This window comes from Pistacia vera, unplaced genomic scaffold (genome assembly GCF_008641045.1).
Source record: "Pistacia vera cultivar Batoury unplaced genomic scaffold, PisVer_v2 Contig234, whole genome shotgun sequence".
NCBI lineage: Eukaryota > Viridiplantae > Streptophyta > Magnoliopsida > Sapindales > Anacardiaceae > Pistacia > Pistacia vera.
In genome coordinates, this window is record NW_022196040.1 from 530,141 (window position 1) to 545,779 (window position 15,639).

A 15,639-nucleotide genomic window follows, 5' to 3' on the forward strand; every position below is an offset into this window, starting at 1 on the left:
CATATTATATACAAACAACAATACTTGAAATACAAGCAATAAACATACCCGTGTAATGTGTGAGCCTTTCACCTAGTTATACATGATTCTGGATTTGACAATAAATTGTTGATTGAGCACGTAAACTTTGACATAGAAATGTTGTTTCTAATAGATTTAAAGTGTGTTTAAGATTGCTATAGCTCAAGAATTGATCACTAAATTCTCAAGCTACAAAAACAAAAGTGTTCGGTAAACAATTTTAAAAATTGATTAACTTAAATAGCCATTTAATTTATTTAAAAAATAATTTCATAATTTATTTATAAATTAGAAATAATTGAGATAGGACTTGTTGTTGCCACCATTGGCGGCGGTGGTCAATGTCCAGTCAACGGTTGTTGACTGACAGTCAATGTTGGTCAACAATGGTTCATTGAAGCAAAAATTGATCACAGAAGGACCAAAATCTCCTAATCTATAGGTTTCACTGAATTCCAATGCTTTTTTTGGCAACAGGAGCTGGTGAATTATTTGGACAAATTTATCAGCCAAAATAAGCATAAAAATCCAGTGGAATCACCTGAATCTATAGATCAGAAGCTTTCGATCCCAGTGGAATCGTATTTGGCTTCAATGCGCACTGTTGACCTTTAGTCAATGATTGTTGATCGATGATTGACCACTGCGAACTAGATCTATTATTTTGAATTATTAAGTAATTAATACTCCCTCTGTTTTATATAAAAGTCATTTTAAGTTTGGACACGATTTTTAATAAAAAAAAATTTGTCTCTCCCACTCAACTTTTTTTCCTAATTTTGTGTGTAGGAAACTTTCCCGCTACATATTTAAATAATTTATATTTGTCTTATTTACGTCTTCGAACCCCTCAACTCCACATAGTAACCCAGCGAAACGTGGCCCCTTAAAGTTGAAGGATTAACCTCCGGTAAAGTCCAAGTCGGGGATCCTGTCTTTAAACTTTGTTCCGAAAAAGACAGAGAAGATGAAAGCAGAGATGCAGAGTAGAGAAAGAAGAAGTGGGCGATGGAAAATATGGAAGAGAGGAGAAGAGGGGAAGAGATGAGATAAGATAAGATAAAGAGAGGCAAAGGAGATGTGAGCCATGACGAAAAGTGGAAAAGGACAAGACAAGGAGCGACTTTTAATTTGAAAAAATAAAACACCCTTAAAACGACTTTTATATAAAAACAAAGGGAGTAATTTATTTTATATTATTTTTTTAATTTTCAAATACTTACAAAATACGACATTTCAATTATTAATTTTTTTTTTTTTTGGGTCATTATACATACAACAATTTCAAAATCTTATTTACCAAATACCAAACATACAGGCTTCGTTTAGTTGGTTTTTGGGAATACTACTTTTAGTATTCCCAAAAAAGTTAAACAGTAAAATACCAAAAAACTCACAATATTATTCAACTTTTTTTAAACCCCTTAAATTTGTTAATTTAATTAAATACCCCTAAATATTTTTTTTAAAATTGCAAAAACATCCCAACAACCCACATTTACAAGATTCCAGTCACCACTATCGGAAAATGGCCGGAATCTGGTAGGATGGCGCACTACCGGCTGAATCTGGTCGGTAGTGCGCCGATCTAGCCTTTTCCAGCTAGATCCACGGTGGATCTGGTCGGAAAAGGCCAGATTATACCTGGGTAAGGGACCGGTCCCTTGCGGGCCCAGGCCTAGGCCCGTTTGGGACTGGTCCCCAATGGGCCAGTCTCTCATGGGCCTGGGACCGGTCCCGGCCCATGAGAAAAATCAGGACTCGGACCGCCTTAGGCCTGGTCGGACTGGTCCCATGGGGTTTGAAAATTTTATTTTCCCCCCTCAATTTTTTTTATATTTTGGGGGCAAAACGAAATTTTATAGGGGTTTTTAGTATTTTTTAGAGGTTGATTAGTAAGTTTCTAAAAATTTAATTAATTTTAAAAATAATAAATTAATAGTTAATTTAATTTTTACATAAATATAATATTCACATTTCACACATTCACGCTTCACAAATAAACAATTAATAATTTTTTTTATTAAATTATTCATCTTCAATTTCATCGTCAACACTAGTTACATTATCAATCTGTATTCCTAAGAGTTCGAGTAGTTCAGGATCTTCACGGTGCTGTTGTAGTCTTCTTTCTCCATGAGTCCAATCCCGTAAACACGTTATCACTTCAATCACTCATCGTTAAAGAACATCTTCTGTCTTCAACAATCCACGACTACTCTTGAGAATGTTGACTCGGATGCATTGTAAAACCGCACAGATAAAATGTCACGTGCCATTTGGGATATAATGGGGAATTGATTTTCTTGTTGGTTCCACCATTGAGAATATCCATGTCAAGTTGCTCCTTCATCGTCATAAAGGTCAAGTCCCCTTGTAGGTAGCGAGTCCTCATTTGGTCTATGTATGTACGGCTGGAGCTAAGCTGGAGCTTCCGCCACGTCCCACATACGCCCACTTGCTCGATCCTTGAGGGGGCTACATCGAGGTCCTGATCGCCTCTCCTAGACGTTCCACTTCCACTTCCACTTCTACTTCCATTGTATCTGTTCTCATATAAAGAAAAAGCCTATCCAATTTGTGTTTAAAGTCAGTCAAATAAGACATAATCATGTCCTAAATAATGGCCTAACTCAGTAATTACACTGTTAACTACGGATAATTAAACCTAGGATCTAGAAAAAGGCCTAATCCATATAAGAATGGAATATCTACCAATATCGCTTATATTTTTCTCCATACTTGAAACAATTTCTTAAAATGTTATCATGTCTATATTGATCAAAGTTTTAGCAATTTGAACTAAAATATCTAACACTAAATTATTAGTTGGATAATAATACCACTTAATGTATCAGTAGCATCATAAAAAATTTTAAAATGAATAAAAAATTTCACAAACCGCCCATCATCATAGTTGACAACTTCGTCTGGATAGTTCTTCCGGTTGACGAAATCTGTAATTTGTTTCGCGGTTGGCAAAGCTTTTTCCAACATCAAGTAGGTAAAGTTCCAACGGATAGGCATATCTGTACATAACTTCAAAGGTCGAACCGGTGGGTCCTTTGCTTACAATATTTGACGTACTCCTGCCATCTTTATTGCTATCGTCGACGATAAATCCGATAGCTCTACGCACCCTCTCAATTTTGAATGTATAACATCTAAACCTGCTTAACTATCAAATTGATGATGTGACAACACATCTCTGGTGATAAAATTTGCCTTCACCAAGCGATCCATTTTTTTTCAAATAAAGATATTGCCACGTGTTGCAGCTGCATTATCAAGCGTTAGCGCTACAACTCTATCAGTTAATAAGTTTCTTGCAAAACTTCAAGAATCGTAAAATAATTTCAGCACATGTTTTTCATATAATGGTTTAAAAACCTATCAATTTTTGTTGTAAACCCCAATTATGATCTAAGAAATATACTGTAACAGTTAAAAATCGGTTTTTGACTACAACCTATATGCTTGATGTAAGTGCAATAGATATATTCCTAAAATTTTGAAATTCGTTTTTAGTTTATTATTATTTTGTTATAAAGTTTTAGTATATCTCTTCTACTTGTAATTCTACTAACAGTATATGCTGGCAAAATGCAGTTTTAACCATATTAACAAAAATGATTTTCAGATAAACAAATGGAGGTCCGTAGCAACTATATATCTTGCTATTTCCTCTCGTGCAACATGTGTATTGTATTGCCATGTTGAGAGAGTTGGATTGTGGATTAAAATTAAGTGTGAGTTTGAATTTGTCTACCTGATCCGCTTGAAGATGCATTATTTGGGGATGCTTCTTCTCTACGTGTCGCCACATCGTCGAAGTCCCCTTCTCAGCCCCAATATATGTTTCCACATAAATTACATATCCCACACGATTCCTCCCCCCCCCATTTGTCTTTGGCTGTTTTGATTTGGTAAGTATCGCCAGACATCGGACACGGCCCTCTTCGACGGTCGGGGGTTGGGCTATGTCTGTGCCCGTTGACTCGCAGCTCACATGTGTTTGGCTACACCTCGTCCCGGCCGAATGTGGTTGTGGAATTACAGTCATCCTCTGGAGGAAATGGTGAAAATGGATTGAAGGCTTCAATTTCTTCGGTGGATGGAACATAAAACTCATTTGGGAAGACATTATAAATTTATGATAAAATAATAAATAATTAAAATGAAAAGAAATTAAATAATAATATGAAATTATGATGATATTGAAAAATAGAAAAAAAATTGAATAATATAAATAAATTATAAATATAAATTGAATGAGAAATTGATTGGAGATTTGGAGTAGAGAGATTGAGACTTGAGAGAATGAAAGAATGAGAGATTGATTGGTGTGAAAAAAATTAAACGTTTTAGGGTTATTTATAGTGTAGTTGTAGGGGGAAAATGAAAAAAAAACTTATATTATATAAATGTAACTGTTGGTGTCAGTTACTGTTAGCAGCCAACGGTTAATTTTTTTTTTTTTTAATAAATTTTGTAAAATTTTATTTTAGTCCTTAAATTTATACTTATTTTAGAGGGTTTAGTGTAATTTTACAAAGGACTAAATTGATAAAAGATAAAAAAAGTTTGGGCCCAGGCTTGGGCCTTGGAGGAGGGCCCGGGCCCTCCTCCTTAGGCTTGGTCCCGTTTTGGGACCAGGCCTCCTAGGACCTGTCCTCCCAAGGACCGATCCTAGGACTGGTTTTTGGAGCTGGGCTTTTGGGCCCGGTCCCAAATGCCCAGCTCTAGGCCAGATCTTTGGCCGTAACTAGTCGGTAACGATGGCCAACAAACGGTCATCGTTGACCATCAACGACGACCGTTTGTTGGCCGTCGTTGACAAGCAAATACAGCTAGCCGTAGATCTACCCTTTGCCGGCCAGATCCACCGTGGATTTAGCCAGAAAAGGCTATATCGACGCACGACCAACAAGATCCAGCTTGTCATGCGTCGATACGGCGACTCCGGCCACCCTCCGGCGGTGGTGGCCGGCTGCTCGTATTTGAGGGTGGGTTGGGGGTGTTTTTGTTAACATTTAATGTTTTATTATAGGGGGTGTTTTATAAAAAAACAAACATATGGGGTATTTTATTAATTTGTAAATCATACATCGTAATACCCGTTTAATTCAACTTTTTTAAAAAAAAAATTCCCAAAAACACAAAATTGTGAACCAAACGGAGCCACAATCATTAATTTTAAAAGTCATAGCAATTATAAAAGTAGCATTTACCAAACACATTAAAAATAATTTTCAAAAATGATTATTTCCAAAGCTGGGGAAAAACTGATTATACTTACAACAAGTCTACAACAGAATTTACCTAGAGCTTGTAAAGCTGCTGATTCACATACAAGATTATCTGTCAATTATGATAATGCTCCCATTTTTATCATAGAAATCAGATAAAAATGTTGTTACTTGTTTCATTTTCTATTGTCATTTGAATAGTCCTTTGATGTTTATTTCTATATAAGGATAAAAAGTTTGTATTGTATTACATTATAAGGTTGTAGAGTTTCATTGATTCTATTTGTTTCCCTGTTGATTTTGCAATGGCTGATAGAACATCACATTTGAACAACACTATACTAACATGCCAGAGTAAACAGTAATAAACATTTAACCCGTTATGTTATGTTTATTTCTATACATCTATATAAGGAACTCTGTATTTGAAGAGCTTTCATAAATTAGTAAAATTTCATTGTTTTTTTTTTCACAGTTGACTTGGCATAGCTAACAGATAGTTGGAGTTGAAACAAATTCTACAAAATGTTAAACCAACTTAGACGATCTAATACTGCAAGACAAAAATTGAAAGATGTCGTCGATGGGTTGTTGGTATAGGAATTATGTGAAGGGCATTATTTCTGATCTAACTAGAAAGGAGTTTTTGGCTGCTGCAAAGGATGGAACTAGAAATTTGTCAAGAGATAAATAAATAACCTCCATGTAAACATCTCTTTTAAAGATTAAGAAGAACATATTATTGGCGCTTCCTACAATCATGTAGCAATACATGAAATGACGACAAAAAGTTTACCAATTATCTACTTGTTTACCATAACAGATAGATGATGTTGTATAAATGTTTAAGGGAAAAGACATATACATAACATTATCAGATAGGATAAAATATCTCATTTCTTTGCTTCACAATAACATCTTTAGAGCTACATATGACAAGCAACGCTCAAAAAAAAAAAAAAAAAAAGAAGTCAACTACAAAAAGATAAAATTATTTATCAAGTTCCTTTCTGGGTGATGACAATTGGGTTTGCGACCACGCTTTTCTCAGAGGGTATGTATACTACTTTTCAACAGCTTTGATAGATTTGAGCACAATAACATATCCTTCCATTTGTGCATCAATTTTGAATATGACTGAATATGTTTCTCATTCTACAAGCAAATAAAACATTTGTAAGTATATGTAAACAATCACACATTAGATGAAATATAGCTTTAAAACACTTAACCACAAGAACACCTATCACTGTGTCACTTGAAAAAGGAAACAATAAAATCCAATCTAGCAGAGCTAAACACTGAAACATAATTTGTATCTTATATCAATATATGTTGTGCAAAAGAACATGTTTTGTACATAGTTTGGAAACAACATGGATACAAATACATTTAGAAAAAAAAAAAAAGATGATATCTGATATAATTTCTAAATAACATACTGCTTCAAGTTTGCCAACGCGTTTTCCAACTTCAAAGTTAGCTAAGATTTTCATTTTTTACAGTTTCAATCTGTGTTTGAGGAAAAAAAAAAACACACAAATAGTACTTCAAGAATATATGACACTTGAGATCATTTGTAAAAACGAAACATACGCTACCCACTACTAATACCATTTTTTGGCAGCAAAGTACAAGCTTTTGTATTGCCATGACACATACATGGGTTCTTATGAGGGAAAAAATTGTTTTGTTGACTTTCAATTAGTTGTATTAGGTGTCAACTTTGTCTTGCAAGTCCCTCTGCCCTAATTAGACCAGGCTGCTCCAATCCTCTATGTCGGCGGTTCATTTTTTATCACTTTCACTAAGAACTATTAAGTCAATCACACGCTAAATATCCTCATCTGACTATGCACATTTGTACCTTGAAGACGTACAGAGCGCCTAACACTAACAATAATAGAGCCCTTCACTTTCCTCTTCGACAATACATTACCAGATGAGTTTGCATTTTAGGTTGTGTTTCTACTTTCTCCAATGATTGATATGTGTTAAGCATTCTCCAAAACTATCAAATATGAAAATCATTAAGGCGTTAAAATTTAAAAATCTAAAAATTTGATTAGTTAAAAAGCTAAAACACATACTTAAATGCCGATAAAAAAAAAAAAAAATGGTATAATATCACATAAACCACATTTTAAGAATAAATTACACAAACAACAACTGAAACTATTAGAAAAAAAAAACAAAAGATTTAAACAAAGATGAGTTATACAGAGGCTCCATTGGCAATGGAAAAAGGCTTGAAACAAGCACTGCAACCGTCTTCGAAAAAACAAAATAGCACCAGAACACAAACCTAACAAGGACATAAATTAGAATAGGATTAGAAAGAAATGAAATAAGGGAAAAGAAAGGGAACCCTAAAAAGTAATAATCTGAATTTAGCAAAAAACCGGTTGGACAGTAAAACTTTGTAAAGGAATTAAAGGAAAATGAAATAAACAAAAAAATGGAACCCTAAAAAAGTTTAACCCGGTTTTCACACAAAACGGTGGTTCGGCACACTGACACCGGTTCAAATAATATTAATCATACTATTTAATATTTCTTATTTTGATTAAAGTGATATACATTGACATGTAATATTATATGAAATTGCTATTCTTAATTCTTTATTATTTATTGCTTATTATTAATTCAACATTAAATAAAATACTATCACAAATATTTTTCTAATCTATTTTTTTTTGTCAGTCTTAGGACACTCTTTATATTACATAATCTCCTAATTATGTCAGTATATTGTGTAATTTGTAACAACATAATTAGGGGATTTAGTGGATCATTTTCTCGCATATTGTCTATAACTCTAGTAGATATTAACCAATTGAAAAATCCAATTCTTCAAACAAACATAGTATCAAGCTCTTTCATAAACAACACCATATATATAACAAACAACAATACTTGAAATACAAGCAAAAACATACCGCGCAATGCGCGGGCCTTTTACCTAGTATACATGATTCTGGATTGACAATAAATTGTTGATTGAGCACGTAAACTTTGACATAGAAATGTTGTTTCTAATGATTTAGAGTGTGTTTAAGATTGCTATAGCTCAAGACTTCATCACTTAATTCTTAAGCTACAAAAAAAGTGTTCGGTTAAATTTTAAAAATTGATTAACTTAAATAGCCATTTAATTTATTTAAAAAATAATTTCATAATTTATCTAAAATTAGAAATAATTGAGATAGGACTTGTTGTTGCCACCATTGGCGGCGGTGGTCAATGTCCAGTCAACGGTTGTTGACTGACCAGTCAATGTTGGTCAACAATGGTTCATTGAAGCAAAAATTGATCACAGAAGGACCAAAATTCCTAATCTATAGGTTTCACTGAATTCCAATGCTTTTTTGGCAACAGGAGCTGCGAATTATTGGACAAATTTATCGCCCAAAATAAGCATCAAAATCCAATGGAATCACCTAAATCTATAGATCAGAAGCTTTCAATCCAATGGAATCATTTGGCTTCAATGCGCACTGTTGACCTTTAGTCAATGATTGTTGATCGATGATTGACCATCGCGAACTAGATCTATTATTTTGATTTTTTGAATTATTAAGTAATTAATAATTTATTTTATGTTATTTTTAATTTTCAAATACTTACAAAATACGAAATTTCAATTTTTTTTTTTTTTTTTTGTGTCATTATACATACAACAATTTCAAAATCTTATTTACCAAATACCAAACATAAATGAGTGAAATTTGATTTAGGAGAAGGTGTGAAATTTTTTAGAGAGATTTTTGATTTGGAGGGAATTAAATTTTTTTTTTTTTTTTAAGGTTTTTGGGCATGAATCTGACGTGTGGCGTGAATCTGACGTGTGGCATATACCACGTATACTAACACGTCAGACAGGATATGTTAGTCGGTATTTCAGTCGGTCAATGTAGTCTTACTAAAACATTTAACCCGTTCTGTTATGTTTATTTCTATACAACTATAAGGAACTCTGTATTTGTAGAGCTTTCATAAATTAATAAGATTTCATTGTTTTCTTTCACAGTTGATTCAGCAATAGCTAACAGACAGTTGGAGTTGAAATACATTCTACAAAATATTGGCTCTAACTTAGAGAATCTAAATACTACAAGACAGAAATTGAAAGATGTCATTGATGGGTTGTTGGATATCATGCATTCTACCATGAGTATTAATTTTGACCTAATTAGATGGGAGTTTTTGGTTGCTGCAAAGGAAGTGGAATTGGGAATTCATCAGGAGAAGAAATAAAGAACCTCCATGTACACATTTCCTTTATGTTTAAAATATATTAAATAAAAATCACAATATATTGCATTCACAAATACAATAGCAACCATTGTCGTCTTTCCATAAGTTTCAGTACACGACTCTAAGATAAATAAGCCACTACTATTACATATTCCAAAAACATGCTAAACTATTTTTAATTGTAATAAGTCACATGCCAAATCATAACTTAGATTTTAAAAAATGGGTTTTACTAATCTAATATTTTAAGTAAGGCTGTTCAAATCCGGATATCCAATCCGAATAGGGCTTTTCTTGATCCGATTCGAATTTTCGGATCAGGCTATATATTGATCCTAATTCGATCCGAATTATCTGGATATCCGGTTTTACGGATATCCGATTATTCGGATCAGATAATCGAATATCCGAAATTTATCCGAATTTTAAGATTTTCTTATTAAAATCAAATAATTCAATCCTTAAGGCTAATAATGCTCCAAAGCCATATTGCAAGGACATATGCAATCCGTCACATTTCATAGGAACAATATCAAAGTGAACAATAATAATAATCTAAGATGCAAGCAGTTTCAATGAACTACAAACATAAGCACTAAGCAGCACTATAGCACAGAGGAAACCCAGGCTATTACGGTGTGGCGGCAGTCGCACTAGGCTGTGACAACAATCGATTTGGGGCTTCAATCGTTAGAGAGACTAAGATCTGAGAGTGTTCGAGCGAGAGAGAGTGAGACACCGAGAGAGTTGAGAGTGTTCGAGCGAGAGAGAGTGAGACACCGAGAGAGTGGCTAATTGACTGTGTGTCTGTCTGTGCGTGTTCGAGCGAGAGAGATCGAGAGAGTCAGAGAGTTGAGCGAGAGAGACAGAGTGAGATTGAGATGAGATCTGGTCTGACAAAGTGAAAGGCTATGCGTGTTTGAGCGAGAGAGACAATGAGAGACTGAGACGACAGACGAGATCTGGTCTAAGAGAGTGAAAGGTTGTGCGTGTTTGAGCGAGAGACAGTGAGAGACGGAGACGACAAACGAGATCTGGTCTGAGAGAGTGAGACTGTGACTCTGTGAGAGGCTGTGCGACTGTGCGTGACTGCATGTTCGTGTTCGAGCGAGAGGCCGAGAGAGACAGAGAGTGAGAGAGACAGAGAGTTGACTTAATTATGTTAGAGTTAGACTGTTAGTGTTAGGGTTAATTTAATTTTTAAAACTCAAAAAGACATAGTTTTGTAAAATTCGGATCGGATACGGATATCCGATTTTTTAATAATCCCGATCCGGTATCCGATCGAATATTTGATTTTGCTAAATTCTGATCCGTATCCGATCCGAATTTTCGGATATCCGATTTTTCTGGAGCGGAGCAGAGCAGATTAGGATCGGATATCAAATATCGGATTTTTTTACACAGCCCTAATGTTAAGTACATAATTAATATAATATTGAATAAAAATGAAATTTCATATTGCTAATGTCTAAAAAAATCCACCATTTAAATTACTATTGGCTATTCAATAAACATGTTGAACAATGTTTAATTGAAATAAGCAACCTCTTGAACCAAAACTTAAATGAAAATAAAATCTAAAAAATCTAAATGGTTAGGTTTCTTGATGCCATAAACATCAAATTGTTCAGCAAACTATAACAGTCCTATCACTGATGCATGAAATAGACAGATAAATATAGATATATAGATATGATATTAAATAGTAATTATAGTTGTTTGGGAATCTCCAGGTATGTTGGATGTGTTTTAATCCTTTAATATTCACATAAATACAAAAGCCTTACATTCACATTAAATATCTATATATATTTATAAACACACCAATTCCAATGTGTATTTTTTATTTTTTTTGACTTTTTTATTTAATAAATAACTACTACCATTTCCTTCCACGTTATCCAAAGAGTTTTTCTACCTTTTTGAATGAGTTATTTATTTATTAAGAGTTCATTTTCTATTGTCATTTGAATAGTCCTTTGATGTTTATTTCTATATAAGGATAAAAAAGTTTGTATTTGTATTACATTATAAGGTTGTAGAGTTTCATTGATTCTATTTGTTTCCCCTGTTGATTTTGCAATGGCTGATAGAACATCACATTTGAACAACTCATAACTAAACAATGCCAGAGTAAACAGTAATAAACATTTAACCCGTTATGTTATGTTTATTTCTATACATCTATATAAGGAACTCTGTATTTGAAGAGCTTTCATAAATTAGTAAAATTTCATTGTTTTTTTTTTTCACAGTTGACTTGGCAATAGCTAACAGATAGTTGGAGTTGAAACAAATTCTACAAAATGTTAACACCAACTTAGACGATCTAAATACTGCAAGACAAAAATTGAAAGATGTCGTCGATGGGTTGTTGGATATCAGGAATTATGTGAAGGGCATTATTTCTGATCTAACTAGAAAGGAGTTTTTGGCTGCTGCAAAGGAAGTGGAACTAGAAATTTGTCAAGAGAATAAATAAATAACCTCCATGTAAACATCTCTTTTAAAGATTAAAGAAGAACATATTATTGGCGCTTCCTACAATCATGTTAGCAATACATGAAATGACGACAAAAAGTTTACCAATTATCTACTTTGTTTACCATAACAGATAAGATGATGTTGTATAAATGTTTAAGGGAAAATGACATATACATAACATTATCCAGATAGGATCAAAATATCTCATTTCTTTGCTTCACAATAACATCTTTAGAGCTACATATGACAAGCAACGCTCAAAAAAAAAAAAAAAAAAAGAAGTCAACTACAAAAAGATAAAATTTATTTATCAAGTTCCTTTTCTTGGGTTGATGAACAATTGGGTTTGCGACCACGCTTTTTCCTCAGAGGGTATGTATACTACATTTTCAACAGCTTTTGATAGATTTGAGCACAATAACATATCCTTCCATTTGTGCATCAATTTTTGAATATGACTGAATATGTTTCTCATTCTACAAGCAAATAAAACATTTGTAAGTTATATGTCAACACATCACACATTAGATGAAAATATATGCTTTAAAACAACTTAACCACAAGAAACCATATCACTGTGTCACTTGAAAAAGGAAACAATCAAAATCCAATCTAGCAGAGCTAAACACTGAAACATAATTTGTATCTTATATCCAATATATGTTGTGCAAAAGAACATGTTTTGTACATAGTTTGGAAACAACATGGATACAAATACAATTTAAAAAAAAAAAAAAAGAAACAGAGTGATATCTGATTAATAATTTCTAAATAACATACTGCTTCAAGTTTGCCCAACGCGTTTTCCAACTTCAAAGTTAGCTAAAGATTTTCATTTGTTACAGTTTCAATCTGTGTTTGAGAAAAAAAAAACACATAAATAGTACTTCAAGCAATATATGACACTTGAGATCATTTGTAAAAACGAAACATACGCTACCACACTACTAATACCATTTTTTGGCAGCCAAAGTACAAGCTTTTGTATTTGCCATGACACATACATGGGTTCTTATGAGGGAAAAAATTGTTTTGTTGACTTTCAATTAGTTGTATTAGGTAGTCAACTTTGTCTTGCAAGTTTCCCTCTGCCCTAATTAGACCAGGCTGCTCCAATTCCTCATATGTCGGCGGTTCATCTTTTTTATCACTTTCACTAAGAACTATTAAGTCAATCACACGCTAAATATCCTCATTCTGACTATGCACATTTGTACCTTGAAGACGTACAGAGCGCCTAACACTAACAATAATAGAGCCCTTCACTTTCCTCTTCGACAATACATTACCAGATGAGTTTGCATTTTAGGTTGTGTTTCTACTTTCTCCAATGATTGATATGTGTTAAGCATTCTCCAAAAACTATCAAATATGAAAATCCATTAAGGCGTTAAAAATTTAAAAATCTAAAAATTTGATTAGTATAAAAGCTAAAACACATACTTAAATGCCGATAAAAAAAAAAAAAAAATGGTATAATATCACATAAACCACATTTTAAGAATAAATTACACAAACAAACAAACAACTGAAACTATTAGAAAAAAATAAACAAAAGATTAAAAACAAAGATGAGTTATACAGAGGCTCCATTGGCAATGGAAAAAGGCTTGAAACAAGCACTGCAACCGTCTTCGAAAAAATCAAAAATAGCACCAGAACACAAACCTAACAAGGACATAAATTAGAATAGGAATTAGAAAGAAATGAAATAAGGGAAAAGAAAGGGAACCCTAAAAAAGTAATAATCTGAATTTAGCAAAAAACCGGTTGGACAGTAAAACTTTGTAAAGGAATTAAAGGAAAATGAAATAAACAAAAAAAATGGAACCCTATAAAAGTGTTAACCCGGTTTTCACACAAAACCGGTGGTTCGGCACACTGACACCGGTTCAAATAATATTAATCATACTATTTAATATTTCTTATTTTGATTAAAGTGATATACATTGACATGTAATATTTATATGAAATTGCTATTCTTAAATTCTTTATTATTTATTGCTTTAATTATTAATTCAACATTAAATAAAATACTATCACAAATATTTTCTAATCTATTTTTTTTTGTCAGTCTTAGGACACTCTTTATATTACATAATCTCCTAATTATGTCAGTATATTGTGTAATTTGTAACTAACATAATTAGGGGATTTAGTGGATCATTTTCTCCCTGCATATTGTCTATAACTCTGTAGTAGATATTAACCAATTGAAAAATCCAATTCTTCAAACAAACATAGTATCAAAGCCTCTTTCATAAACAACACCATATTATATACAAACAACAATACTTGAAATACAAGCAATAAACATACCCGCGCAATGCGCGGGCCTTTTACCTAGTTATACATGATTCTGGATTTGACAATAAATTGTTGATTGAGCACGTAAACTTTGACATAGAAATGTTGTTTCTAATAGATTTAGAGTGTGTTTAAGATTGCTATAGCTCAAGACTTCATCACTTAATTCTTAAGCTACAAAAACAAAAGTGTTCGGTAAACAATTTTAAAAATTGATTAACTTAAATAGCCATTTAATTTATTTAAAAAATAATTTCATAATTTATTTATAAATTAGAAATAATTGAGATAGGACTTGTTGTTGCCACCATCGGCGGTGGTCAATGTCCAGTCAACGGTTATTGACCGACAGTCAATGTCGGTCAACAATGGTTCATTGAAGCAAAAATTGATCACAGAAGGACCAAAATCTCCTAATCTATAGGTTTCACTGTATTCCAATGCTTTTTTTGGCAACAGGAGCTGGTGAATTATTTGGACAAATTTATCAGCCAAAATAAGCATAAAAATCCAGTGGAATCACCTGAATCTATAGATCAGAAGCTTTCGATCCCAGTGGAATCGTATTTGGCTTCAATGCGCACTGTTGACCTTTAGTCAATGATTGTTGATCGATGATTGACCACTGCGAACTAGATCTATTATTTTGAATTTTTTGAATTATTAAGTAATTAATAATTTATTTTATGTTAATTTTTTAATTTTCAAATACTTACAAAATACGAAATTTCAATTTTTTTTTTTTTTTTTTTTTGTGTCATTATACATACAACAATTTCAAAATCTTATTTACCAAATACCAAACATAAAATCATTAATTTTAAAAGTCATAGCAATTAAAAAAGTTGCATTTACCAAACACATTAAAAATAATTTTCAAAAATGATTATTTCCAAAGTTGGGGAAAAACTGATTATACTTACAAGAAGTCTACAACAGAATTTACCTAGAGCTTGTAAAGCTGCTGATTCACATACAAGATTATCTGTCAATCATGATAATGCTCCCATTTTATCATAGAAATCAGATAAAAATGTTGTTACTTTCCCTTTGACTGATTAATTTTTCGCTTGCTCTCAATCACCATGTATTCATACTTAATTGAAGAGGATCTACTGTACAAGCGTTTCCCAAGTGACCTCAGGTTCATCCACTAAAATGGCAATATATATCAAATTGAAAAGATCAATTATCTCAATGTAAAAACTCAGGACAAACTAAAAAAAAGATTATGAGAAATGCAGGCACCAAAAATTCAGAGAAGTAAAAAGCCAAGTCAGAGATTTTGCTAAGTTTGTGTCAGCTGTAAAAACCAAAG